The sequence below is a fragment of the Oryctolagus cuniculus genome, chromosome 16 (assembly GCF_964237555.1).
Source record: "Oryctolagus cuniculus chromosome 16, mOryCun1.1, whole genome shotgun sequence".
In the NCBI taxonomy this organism is placed as follows: domain Eukaryota; kingdom Metazoa; phylum Chordata; class Mammalia; order Lagomorpha; family Leporidae; genus Oryctolagus; species Oryctolagus cuniculus.
Window position 1 is genome coordinate 69806363 of NC_091447.1, and position 11149 is coordinate 69817511.

Here is an 11149-nt window from a genome sequence, read left to right on the forward strand (position 1 = left end):
AAATTAATTCATCTCAACCATTTCAGTGATAGCCTTTTAATATAAAATAGCATTGTTGTTGTAGCCTTGATGGGCATTTACACCATAATTTATTTTTACTCGATATAAAAATTTTCTCTAAACTCCCATTACGAACTCTGAGAGGGAGAGAAACAGAAGGTTAGTGACAGAGACAGAGAGACCTCCCATTCAATGCCTCACATCTCTACACCCCCATGCCTGTGCCTGGGATGAGGCTACAACCAACAACAGTCAGTCAGACCCTAGATTTTCACATGGTTGGACAGGACCAAGTTATGTGAAGATTCACTACTGCCTTCCAGGGTCCCCAGGAATCAGAAGTCCAGGTCAGGAGCCAAAGCCAGAGCCAGAAATCAATGCCATGCACTCAGACTGCTAGGCTGTATGTCCAATACATAAGTAGTTTTTAAAGGAAAAAAATCAATTTTAGTTCCTTCATTATTTCTGGATTGCTACTTCAGTCTGGATTCATGGTTCTAAACTCTGAATATGTGATAGCAAAACAAGTGGAAAAATTTGAGAATCCTTTAGAACTTGCTTTTATCCTTTAAGCCTTTCAAAGAGTTCATCTCAGGTCTTATGAGAATAACGTAGCACTTGGGGACAAAGATGCAGCCCAGGAGCCCCACACTGGAGGCCAAGATGGAGAAGACCTCCACAGCCACCATGGCCTTCCCCTTGGTGCTGTGGTAGACAGTCAGGAAGGTCACCCAGACACTGCAGAACACCAGCATGCTGAACGTCAGGAACTTGGCTTCATTGAAAGTGTCAGGCAGATTCCTGGCTAGGAAAGCCACAGTGAAGCTGGCCAGGGCCAAGGAACCCAGGTAGCCCAGCACACAGTAGAAGGCAGTGACCGAACCCTATTGCACACCAGGATGATGTGGCCAGGCTCAGAGTGTGCATCTGTGTCAATAAAGGGAGGAGAACTTCCCAACCAGATGCCACAGAGAGCCAGTTGGATCAAGGAGCAGATGGGAATGATGAAGTTAGAAGCACCTGATACCAGCAATCGCCTGACAGTTCTGCCAGGTTTTGTAACCTTGAAGGCCAGAATCACAGTGATGGTCTTGGCCAGCACAGTGGAAACAGCCACTGTGATCACAAGGCCAAATGCTATTTGCCAGAGGAGGCAGGTGGCTGTGTTGGGACGGCCAATGAAGAGTAAGGAGCAGAGGAAGCACAGGAGGGGTGATGAGCAGGATGTAGCTGAGGGTCCTGTTATTGGCCTTGATGATGGGAGTGTCTTGGTGCTTCACAAAGACCCAGAGGACCACAGCTGTGAGGACAGAGAAGCACAGAGCCATGCAGGCCAGAGCCATCCCCAGAGATTCCTCAAAGGCCAAGAATGTCATCAACTTAGGGAGGCAGCGATTTCTATCCTGGTTTGGGTATTTGTGATCTCCACATGGGATGCACTGCTTTGCATCTGAGGAAGAAGAAATACTGAAGGTTTACTTTGTAGAAATTCTGAATTTCTTCCTGTTGTGGAAAATGGTCAACTGCAATGCTACTGGGAGCTTGTGATATATAGCAGGGTACACCTGATCGAGTTTCTGCATTGCTGTCCAGGGAGGATGCCCATCTGCAGATTGGAACAAACTCATTCTAACAACACCTTCAGCATATGGGGGCTAGGTTGACTTATCCTGTGACACATTCCTGTTCCCATGGGCATGGATGCTTCCCAGCCTTTCTCTGTTCTATCCCCTAAGTCAGCCTCATGTCACATCCTGTATCTCTGTAGCTCAGACACAGAAATAAACAACCCCAAACTCCTAAGATAACCTTACAGCCATCAGTACTACAGTTATTAGCTTGATATCTGGCAGAACAATCTTTCCTCATTTTATATTTTCATTTCCTTGGGAATCCTTTTGTCAATTTTTAATGGAATCTTAAGGTGCACTTTATTGAATAAGCAACATTTGGATTTGAATGGAGGTGTTTTTAAAATAAAGAAATTTGGATGTTATTGATATTTTACCCAGTTATTGATGGAGAAATTAGATATTTTTCAAGTTAGTATATAATATAAATTTCAAAATGAATTAATACATTGCATTCTCAGGGTCATAGCAAGTGCATGATAATTAGTATAACACAATTCTCATCAATTCTCATGTTAATGTGACATTAATAGAAGCAGAAGAGATTCCATTCCATTCACTGGTACAATTTTAAGATGATTTATTCCTCCATTCCACCTCCCTTCCTTTCTTTTTTCTCTTTTCCCTTCTTCTTTCCTTCCTTTTTCTTCCGTCCTTCATTCCTTCCTCTTTTAATTTTTGAAATAGCATATTTTTAATTTACATTATAGTCAAAGTCTTAAAACTCCACTGAATCAAGAGTTCAAAAAGTAAAAAGTAATAAGACTATAGATCAGTGGGAATTGTAGGAAATGGATATAAATACCCAATTAAAAGTGCCTGTTTCACTTATACATGCTAAATGTAAAGAAATCACAGATCATTTATAGCAGTATATCATTCTGAAACTCTGAGAAATTTTTTATTTTGTATTGGAACTTTTCACTCATTCTATGAAATCATAACTTGTTACCCCATTGTTCTTGTAGAAGGTGGGGAACAAATTCAGCTCTGGACACCACATTTTCTCTATTTATTGAAATAACATTTTCTTGCCAATGCAGCAAGAAATAAGTCATAGAGACAAGTCAATGAATGGGCATATCTGTGTTTCAATTAAATACAGAAGATGGTATTGGGGTCTAGCTACACTTGTTATGAGGGTTTGATTTAGCTTTTGTAGATGATACTTCTTCAACCATACAAGATCCTAATGTAATTTAGAGTCAATCTTCCTGGCATTCTTATCTTAAGTACCCATTTCTCTTCTTGGGGACACCAGGTGCTCTGGCTTCAATCTTAGATACTTTCTACAATGTTTGTACATACAAGAAAGTGTTGTTGTACAACATGCTTCCAGCATATGTTTTTAAATTCTTTTTATTTGTTATTGAATTTTTGCAAAACCTTCGTGCACAGGTTAGCTCTTTGTTCTGTTATCTTCTTCATGGCCAAAACTATTTATTTCCTCTAGGAAATGATTAAAACCAAATGGTTGCTAATTCTAACACAATACGAATTGAGAAGCCTTTTTGGAGGAAATCAAATCATTGCAAGGTCTATTTCCCATATTTAAAAAAAAATGGAAGTATTTCTCAGTGAGATATAGCACGTTTTTTACATTCTTGGTACTTTTTTTTTTGCAGGCAGAGTGGACAGTGAGAGAGAGAGATAGAGACAGAGAGAAAGGTCTTCCTTTGCCGTTGGTTCACCCTCCAATGGCCGCCACAGCAGGCACGCTGAAGCCGGTGCACCACGCTGATCTGAAGGCAGGAGCCAGGTGCTTCTCCTGGTCTCCCATGGGGTGCAGGGCCCAAGCACTTGGGCCATCCTCCACTGCATTCCCAGGCCACAGCAGAGAGCTGGCCTGGAAGAGGGGCAACTGGGACAGAACCCGGCACCCCGACTGGGACTAGAACCCGGTGTGCCGGTGCCGCTAGGTGGAGGATTAGCCTATTGAGCCACAGCGCTGGCCTGGTACATGTGTTTTGATAGGTAATTATTTTTATGTTTGTCTTGTTCAAAAGTGAGCATACCAAACTGTATATTTTAGTAGGATGTGATATTCATACTTCACCTTGACTCTTTTCTTTAATAAATTCAATAAATCTAAATGTACCTGTGGTACTAGACATCCTTAATTCCATGGAAAATATTAAAGACAGTGCAGGGAGGAATACAGTATTTCCATCATGACATACAAGCACTAGCTCTGTGCTTATCATGTGTTTGTAAGATGAATTGGTTTCAAGATTTACAGGCACCAATAGAAAGCCTTGATGATTATACATCCTACATTTCTCAGTTGGAAATATAGCAAGTTACACCTGCAAATCTCAGATGATGACTTATCTAACATGGTGTGATATCTTTTAGAATCAGTGCTACAGTTGATGTTACTAGAATGAGCATCACCAGAGAAGAGCTTAAACATAAAGTATCTTTAGTGATCATAAATGGATATATCGAATGAATGAGTAAATGTGTGCATAGAGAACAATGATGCACTAGGAACTAACTGCAAATCTCTTTGGTTTCTCTTTTGTGGAGAAATCACTAGGACAGTAAAGACATGGATTGGAAATTTTCTACCTGTCTGATTGGCAATTTCTTTCTCTGGACACAAAACACAAGTATAGCAGCAAATAGGTCTTCCTTCCTGTGACATTTTCCTGAATCCAGGACCACAGCTCTGGCTACACACAGATCGAGGAATCTGAAGGAAAAAGAGAAGCATGGTCATGGTTTGGTTTATTATCAGCCACCGTGAAGGATGTCAGTAGAGCCCTCCTCACTACATAACACCTTGGTCTTCAATTGAAAGTCACAACTATATCCCCTCCTCCTGTACCTGTGGTCAATACCTAGACATCCATTTCAGTATTTCAACTATTACCACTCCTGTTTCACTGACCCTGATTCCCAAGGATTACAAAGGAACCTGATCATTTCACACTTAATCTCCTCACAAAACTACTCACGGATCTCTCTATGGGTATTCCTTGTCAAAAGAGAATCATACCACTTTGAATGCGACAGGCCATTCTATCATCTCTTCATTGAAAAGTAAGCTTTGTTCATGTGGACTCTTGGAGGAAAACTCTCCAATTTTAATAAGCAAATGAAGACCACTAGGAAAATTCACAACGTTCTGGATATCATAATGCGCCATGTGGTTTCTTGTTTCATGGAAGGATACTTTATCTCCAGCGCTGTTTGTAAATTGGATTTTCCTCAGAAATTGATGGAGCTGGAGGACAGGCATAATTGGAAATAGACAGCACATCCAAATTATTTGCGGGAAGTCAGATGCTCTAAACAAGCCCTCTTTGTTGTCTTTTGCATTCAGCTTTTCCATTTGGTAGAACATTAATTTTCTTTGGATGCTTAAACATCTCCCAGGTTAAGGTATTCCTCTGCTCCCTCAACAAAACATCGAAGAGTGATTGTCCCCAATCAGAAAACTATAGTTAGTGGTCCAGAGCTTTACTGGAGCACAGACTCTATTGAAGCTTTGGCCATGAAAGATTGGTTGGGGCTTTATGGAAGCTAACTCTACTGTTACCAGTTGGGCAGCACATGGATGGCTACTGAAATAACTTGATAGCTGTTTTGAATATTACAGGTGTGTATCTACATAAGTTCTTCATAAGGTTCAAAATATAGTTGATGATTAGTGTATTTGGTTGGGGAAAAATTAGAGATTAATGCATGATTGTTTCATAAGATATATTTTTCATCAAGAGACTCAAGGCCACTGTAATACCTCAGAAGTCCATATCTATAAGATATGTATATTATGTGTATCAGCAATATACATTATACCTTTTAAGGTGTACTTATACCTTAACACAGGTTGAACATGACACAACATGGTGTTCTTTCTCTCTTTGGCTTTGGGTCACTTATTGTGATGACTGTGACTATCTTTACATATCAGATAGTATGGTATGACCAAAGACAAAATTTCAAATCTATGAAAGCTTATTATGCTTTTATAGTATGTGTTAACCTTGAACTTTCTAGATCACAACACATCTGTACTGGGATAAAACTAAGTTGTTATTTTTAAACAACTATCACCTAATTGTGTTTTTAATTTTTTAATTTTTATTTAATGAATGCATTTTTTGACAGGCAGAGTTAGACAGTGAGAGAGAGAGACAGAGAGAAAGTCTTCCTATCCATTAGTTCACCCCCCAATTGACCACTATGGCCAGCATGCTGTGCCCCTCCAAAGCCAGGACACCCAGGTGCTTCCTCCTGGTCTCCTATGTGGGTGCAGGGCCCAAGCACTTGGGCCATCCTCCACTGCCTTCCCAGGCCACAGCAGGGAGCTGGACTGGAAGAGGAGCAACTGGGGCAGATCCAGCGCCCCAACTGGGACTAGAACCCAGAGTGCCGGTGCCGCAGGCGGAGGATTAGCCTAGTGAGCCACAGCACTGGCTAATGAGTGCATTTTTACATAGATACAACTTTATGAATATAGTGGTTCTTTCCCCCATAGCTCCCCCACCCCAGCTACCATTCCATCTCCCTTTCCCTCTCCTATCTCCTTCTTCATTATGGTTCATTTTTAGTATGACTTTATAAACAGAGGACCAACACCATGCTAAACATAGACTTCAACAATTTGCGCCCAGGCACACACACAACATATAGAGTATAGTTTAGGGAGAGAATTTGCAGTCAATTCTCATATTAACATTCATTAGGGACAGAGGTCCTACATGGGGAGCAAGTCACAGTGACTACTGTTGTTCCTTTAATAATTAACATTCTTTTTATGACATCAGCGATCATCTGAGGCTCTTGCCATGGGTTCCCAAGGCTATGGAAGACTTTTTTTTGACCATAGATTCCATCGGTATTTGGACATGGCCATAAGCAAAGTGGATTTTCTTTCCTGCCTTCAGAGAAGAGTGTCTCCTTCTTTGATGACTCTTTCTGTCCTCTGAGGTCTCACAGAAATCCTCTGTGTAGGATATTTTTTGTCACAATGTCTTGGCTTTCCATGCCTGAAAAGATCTCGCAGCCCTTTTAGCCCAACAAGGAAGGCTTAAGGGTTGATTCTGAGGTTAGAGTGTTATTTATAGCAAATATTATTCTAGGAGTCTGCTGTGTGGACTACTTCCAATGTTGGTCTTTCCTTCCTTTTTTAATGATATTAATTTCCCAGGTACTTGATGTTACTTTTATCATTATATCATCCTTTTTAAACTTAGACTGATCTATCTGTTGCCTTTAACATTGAATATGACCATTTTAACAGTGAAGATGGCATTTGTACCACCAATTCTTATGGTTTTGGAGCCCCATGACTAGTTCTTAGGCTGTACCATTAGAGCTCAGTCTGTATAACTATATGCAGAACTAGACTGTTTTACAGTTATAGACTACCTCCTCCATCTCTTATTCCCCCTCTTATTTTTATCTGGGATCTTTTCCCAATTGCCTTAAAATAAATAGAACTCTGTGTTACCTAGAGAGTTCAGTATGAAGAAGAAAAATGGGAGAGAGAGAGAAAACAGAGAAAAAAAACCAACAGAACAAAACAAAGAGGACATACACAGTAAAAAGTAATAATGTAACTTTTAGAATCAATGTCTTCAAGAGTCCATGACCTAGGCCGGCGCCATGGTTCACTAGGCTAATCCTCCGCCTTGCAGCGCCGACACACCAGGTTCTAGTCCCAGTCGGGGCATTCGATTCTGTCCCGGTTGCCCCTCTTCCAGGCCAGCTCTCTGCTATGGCCAGGGAGTGCAGTGGGGGGTGGCCCAAGTGCTTGGGCCCTGCACCCCATGGGAGACCAGGAGAAGCACCTGGCTCCTGCCATCGGATCAGCTTGGTGTGCCAGCTGCAGTGCGCCAGCCATGGCGGCCATTGGAGGGTGAACCAACGGCAAAGGAAGACCTTTCTCTCTGTCTCTCTGTCTCTCTCTCACTGTCCACTCTGCCTGTCAAAAAAAAAAAAGACTCAAAGATTCCATGACCTGATTGTCAAGGGAAAGTTTACCACTTAATTCTTAAATAATGTAGAGGACAAAATTTACAAATAATTCATTAATTATATCTATGGAAGCCTTCTTGAAAAATTAATTTCCTTTCCCAAGGTTTGACTCTAATACTGTAGTTTATAAAACATACTTCTAATGCATAAAATACAATTTGATTATGAAGTAAATGTTCTGATGCTAATTTTTACAAATATTTTGCTTTTTATACACATCACCCTTATTTACTATATTCTACAAATTTATGAGCGTATTTGTCCTTGCACATGCAAACAGAATTTCCTAAATACATTCTCTATGTGGGGAATGGATTCATGTAAGCCAGGGTTAAACCCAGAAATATTCAGCTGACTGAGCAGGCAAATCCTGTGCTCATGTGCATCCTCAGTAGTCTCATATGTAAGAAATGGGACTACAGTCCATGCTCCCTGATTGCTGCAGAGTTTGTAAGTACAGTTGGTCTAACATGCTTCATTTCCCATCCATTTCCTATCATGTTTAGGATATTATGTGAAATCCATTTTTGTTTTCACAAAAAGTATCTTATCTCATCCAGGGCTTAGGCCACAGGTTATGCAGGATTATAAATCAAATTAAACTGCTGTCAGATTTGAACGATATTTGCAACAAAATACATGGAACTGAAGATCACTATGCTGAGTGAAGTACTCCAGGCCCAGAAAGGCAAATATATGTTTTTCTGATTTGCGGAAGTTAATATACAGAGTATAAACATTGTGACGGTATCCTAGCATTTGGTATGTTGTTTCACTGAAGCATACGGTGTATATGACATATACCCTTATCTTCCTGTACTAGCAACATTGTCATCAATCACTCTCCTTGTGATATTAATATCCCTATTCCAAGAAAAAACTGTAGATATGGATATATATAAAATATGTACCTTTGATGTACATGTGGCAGGATGTCAAAATTGTTAAATTTTACAAATGAAAAATTTATAGAAATGAAAAATAATTTGTCAATATGTCTTTTTTTGGCTTTGTATAAATTCCAAGGAATATTATAGCATGACAACTTTTTATCTGTTAAATTTTCTCATGTGTTGCAGCATTTCAGCCTATGTTACAAACTTTTCTGATACCATTTCTGTTCAGAAAGTAACCATTCAAAATCCATAGAGATTGAAATTTCCAGCCAAAGCCAATAATCACAGATATAACAATAACTAATGGAAAGAACCCAACTTCTGATGTACTTAATCTCTCTGACCTTGAGAAGATAGTAGGGTCATGATGCTGTATCTCAATACAACATCTCTAGATTCCATCAGGTGGCAACTTTCTGTTCTGTTTTAGGGGAGGTTTACCTGCCAGGGAAGAATCATAGGCTGGGCTGCTTCTCCTGGAGATCCCATTTCTACTTTCTCCAAAAGCATTTTATGGAGGACGTGGGCCACTGTGTAGATAGCATTGTAAACTAAATAGCTAGAGTCAGATATGGTCAGCAAGTCAATATGTCCTGGAAGAAACTCTAAGGAGGTATTTGGTGGGCAGCTTCCAATATGTCCACAAAATGATCCTTCAAGTGAGCAGTGCAGATGGAAAAGCCATAATTTACTGAAATAAAAGTCTTCTGGGTAGTGGGAAGGGTTTCCCGTCTTGACAAAATGTTTGAGGCCAGGGATTTCTTCCTTGTGGGGTGAAAATGAGAAGCCTCCATGCAAAGAATGCAGCATGTGGTTTGTCTCAGACATAACAAGATCCCACTTTGATGTCATGATCCACACTTTCCCGATGGTTACAAAGGACTGCACTGAAATGTCCACACTGATGAGACCTCTTACATCACCATAGAGTATATGCACATTTGCAGATGAAACTCTGATGCTACTCATGAAAGTGAGATCACTATACCCATACAACTTCTTTGTGACAGGGAGCTTCACTGTAAAGGCCACACAGATACCTTTCTTGAGCATCACTGCTTCAAAGTACTGAAGGAACTGCTCTCCTTTCATGTCATCAGACACAAAGAGCACCACCCAAGTGCAGCCAAAATGCAGCAACAAGGAGATCATTCCATGGCCCAAGAGGTGTCACTGGTTGGCATCTTATAGAGTGAGGGAAACTGATCTTTATCATTTAGCATGGGATCAAAAGGGCCATAGGTGAGCTGAAAGCAAAGAAAAACATGATCAAACTTTTGTAGGATTTGTGTTATCTCTCTTGGAAGTGAGTGAAAAGAATTTCTCCCCCAGGTCAACTTTAAGTAGATTACTATTGTGTGAAAAGAAAGAGTGCAGTAGAGATGAAAAATCTTGCTACTCTGGCCACAGAAAAGACCATGCTTCGCATGCCCATTGCTTTAGGTGAATAAATGTAACTCCTCCTTCATAGCTTTAAAGAAAATCTGTCAGTTTCTGTATGCTCTTCATGTCCTGCAGTGGGGCCTGAGGAAGAAGGAACTTTGGATGCTGCTTCACCCATCCTTGCCCAGGGTGAATTGGTGGAGTAGAGCCACCTCCTCCAGCAGCCACCATTGTAGATAACTCTGAGACAGAAATCTCTACTGTGTTGATCTCTTGGTATTTGGAGTGCATTGATTACCACAGGAAACCTGCATTGTCTCCAAGAATATAATCACCAACCTTTTTTCATTTGGGGCAAAATATTTTTTCCAATCCAGAATCATCTGCTCACCATATGGCCTATGTTTGACAGGCACATGTTCTGATTGTTGCTTGTATAGTGGGTCCCTGGGGAAGTATTTTTGAGATACTGACACAGACCTGGGGAGGCAGTGATAATGACTCAACTCACTGGGTCATGGCATTCATGTGGAATGACTTCCTGGTTCTACACATGTGCAATGGTAGACTAAGCCTAACACCATGTCAGACATTTGGTAAGCAAATCAGCTGAGTTGTTTATTCTAGAGCTCCTTGTCTGCCTGGCTACTTCCCTATCTCCCAAAGATTGGAATAAGCCCATGTCCATAGTTCTGATATGCACAGTTGTATATGGCATGGCCACTGGGAATCCTGAGAAAAATCAACCTGTGTGCTTGTGACTAATTAGCATTGGGAACATGATCGATTGAGCTCCAGTGTAACAAGATGTGAGTCTCAACACTCCATGGTGGAGCCAGCATAGTGGCACTGTGTGTTAGCCTACCACTGATGATACCAGCATCCCACTTCTAAGTGCCAGTTCAAGTCCTGGTTAATCTGCTTCTGATCTACTTGCCTGCTGTTGCACTGGAGGAGTCAGCAATGTATAACAAAAGTACTAGGCCCCTTTCTACCATGTGGTATTACAGGAGGGAAATCCTGGCTGCTGGCTGCTGGCTGCTGGCTGGCTCAGATCTAGCTGTTGTGGGCATCTGGGGAGTGACCCTGTGGTTAAGAGATCCACTCCAATGCCGTGTGTATGTGTATGTGTATGTGACTTTCCATCTTTCTCCATTGCTTTCCCTTTTAGATAAACAAATATAGAAGTCTTTTAAAAATATTTTTCACTGTCTGTTACCCTCATTGTTTTCCCAAAGGGAACCCAGAAGC

At 40.8% G+C, this 11149-nt stretch overlaps 1 pseudogene; it reads right to left on the bottom strand.

Annotated features, from left to right (window-relative positions):
* Positions 1–548: 548 nt before the first annotated feature.
* Positions 549–9667, bottom strand: LOC100351466 (vomeronasal type-2 receptor 116-like; annotated as a pseudogene).
* Between the last annotated feature and the right edge of the window lie 1482 nt (positions 9668–11149).